This window comes from Arachis duranensis, chromosome 4 (assembly GCF_000817695.3).
Source record: "Arachis duranensis cultivar V14167 chromosome 4, aradu.V14167.gnm2.J7QH, whole genome shotgun sequence".
In the NCBI taxonomy this organism is placed as follows: domain Eukaryota; kingdom Viridiplantae; phylum Streptophyta; class Magnoliopsida; order Fabales; family Fabaceae; genus Arachis; species Arachis duranensis.
The window spans coordinates 79,471,117-79,473,991 of NC_029775.3; the positions used below are offsets into that span (position 1 = coordinate 79,471,117).

General features: G+C 36.3%; 1 non-coding gene across 1 annotated transcript; it reads left to right on the forward strand.

Annotated features, from left to right (window-relative positions):
* Nucleotides 1-167: 167 nt before the first annotated feature.
* Nucleotides 168-275, forward strand: LOC127747081 (small nucleolar RNA R71). The gene has a single exon (XR_008008884.1). It is a non-coding gene; the product is annotated as a small nucleolar RNA R71 (small nucleolar RNA).
* Nucleotides 276-2,875: the final 2,600 nt, after the last annotated feature.

The window sequence follows — 2,875 nt, forward strand, 5'->3', positions numbered from 1 at the left end:
CTTTCAGAAGTGTACATGAATTGGTTATTTGCAACCATTTCAATCAGCTCTTGAGCTTCTGTAGGCATCTTCTTCAGATGAAGAGATCCTCCAGCAGAGCTATCCAATGACATCTTGGACAGTTCAGAGAGACCATCATAGAAAATACCTATGATGCTCCATTCAGAAAGCATATCAGAAGGACACTTTCTGATTAATTGTTTGTATCTTTCCCAAGCTTCATAGAGGGATTCTCCTTCCTTCTGTCTGAAGGTTTGGACTTCCACTCTAAGCTTACTCAATTTTTGAGGTGGAAAGAACTTTGCCAAGAAGGCATTAACTAGCTTTTCCCAAGAGTTCAGGCTTTCTTTAGGTTGTGAGTCCAACCATGTCCTAGCTTTGTCTCTTACAGCAAAAGGGAATAGCATAAGTTTGTAGACCTAAGGGTCAACCCCATTAATCTTAACAGTGTCACAGATTTGCAAGAATTCAGCTAAAAACTGATGAGGATCTTCCAATGGAAGTCTATGGAACTTGCAATTCTGTTGCATTAGAGAAACTAATTGAGGCTTAACCTCAAAGTTGTTTGCTCCAATGGCAGGGATAGAGATGCTTCTCCCATAGAAATCGGGAGTAGGTGCAGTAAAGTCACCCAGCACCTTCCTTGTATTGTTGGCATTATTGCTTTTTTCGGCTGCCATGTCTTTTTCTTGTTTGAAGATTTCTGTTAGGTCCTCTACAGAGAGTTGTGCCTTAACTTCTCTTAGCTTTCGCTTCAAGGTTCAGGGTCAGCCTCAACAAGAATGCTTTTGTCTTTGCTCCTGCTCATATGAAAGAGAAGATAACAAGAAAATATGGAATCCTCTATGTCACAGTATAGAGATTCCTTGAGGTGTCAGAGGAAAAGAAAAATGGAAGGAAGAGGTAGAAAATTCGAACTCATCAAAGAAGATGGAGTTCGAATTGTGCATTGAGGTATAGTGTTAGTCCATAAATAGAAGGATGTGAGAAGAGGGGAAGAAATTTTCGAAAATTAAGTAAAAGATTTAAAAACATTTTGAAAAACTTCAATTGATTTTCGAAGACTAAGAGTGGAAAAAAATCAAGTGATTTTTGAAAAAGATTTTGAAATTAGAAATCAAAAAGATATGATTGAAAACTATTTTTGAAAAAGATGTGATTGAGAAGATATGATTTGAAAAGTTATGGTTTTAAAAAGATGTGATTGAGAATATATGATTTGAAAAACAATTTAAAAAGATTTGATTTTAAAAATTAATGACTTGGCTAACAAGAAAAGATATGATTCAAACATTAAACCTTTCTCAACAGAAAAGGCAACATACTTGAAATGTTGAATCAAATCATTAATTATTAGCAAGTATTTTTGAAAATGGAAAGAAATTGATTTTGAAAAAGATTTGATTGAAAAGATATGATTTGAAAAAGATTTGATTTTGAAAAAATTTTGAAAACCTGAAAAAATTTGAATTAAAAACAGAATCTTCCCTCTTGTGCCATCCTGGCGTTAAACGCCCAGAATGGTATCCATTCTGGCGTTTAACACCGAAAACACTACCCTTTTGGGCGTTAAATGCCCAACCAGGCACCCTGGCTGGCGTTTAAACGCCAGTTTGCCTTCTTCACTGGGCGTTTTGAACGCCCAGCTTTTTCTGTGTAATTCCTCTGCTGTATGTTCTGAATCTTCAATTCTCTGTATTATTGACTTGAAAAGACACAAATTAAAAATATTTTTGGATTTTTAATATGAGGAATAATCAAAATGCAACTAAAATCAAATAACGATGCATGCAAGACATCAAACTTAGCAGTTTGTACACCATTGACACTAACAAAATGAGAATGCATATGAGAAACAACAAAACACTCAAGCCAAGAGAATTTAAAGATCAGAGCGATGAAATCATCAAGAACAACTTGAAGATCATTAAGACACATGAATGAATGCAAGAAGAACAGAAACATGCAATTGACACCAAACTTAAAATGAGACTCTAGACTCAAACAAGAAACATACAATATTTTTGGTTTTTATGATTTTGTAAATTTTTTTTGTGCTTTTTCGAAAATTAAGTGGAAAAGAAAATAAAGATATCAAAATTCTTAATGAGAATTCCAGGAATCATGCAATGTTAGTCTAAAGCTTCAGTCTAAAGGAATTAGACATGGCCAACCAAGCTTCAGCAAGACATTGCATTCAGAGCTAAATTGATGAGAATCAATCAGCTTTGGTGATGATAAGAGCATCACCCTGAAACACTAGAATTCATTCTTAAGAACTCTGAAGAAAAATGCCTAATCTAAGCAACAAGATGAACCGTCAATTGTCCAAACTCAACAATCCCCGGCAACGGCGCAAAAAACTTGGTGCTGTTGCCGGATCAAAAATTTGGCACTGATGTTACTGGACCAAAAGCTTGCCGAAAACTCGAACAATCCCCAGCAACGGCGCCAAAAACTTGGTGCGCGGAATTGTGATCATCAATGGCGCCATCAATATGGTACGCTCAATTGTAATCTCAACTATTTATCACAACTTCGCACAACTAACCAGCAAGTGCATTGGGTCGTCCAAGTAATAAACCTTACGCGAGTAAGGGTCGATCCCACAGAGATTGTTGGTATGAAGCAAGCTATGGTCACCTTGTAAATCTCAGTCAGGCAGATTCAAATGGTTATGGATGATATATGAATAAAACATAAAGATAAAGATAGAGATACTTATGTAATTCATTGGTGAGAATTTCAGATAAGCGTATGGAGATGCTTTGTCCCTTCCGTCTCTCTGCTTTCCTACTGTCTTCATCCAATCCTTCTTACTCCTTTCCATGGCAAGCTGTATGTAGGGTTTCACCGTTGTCACTGGCTACTTCCC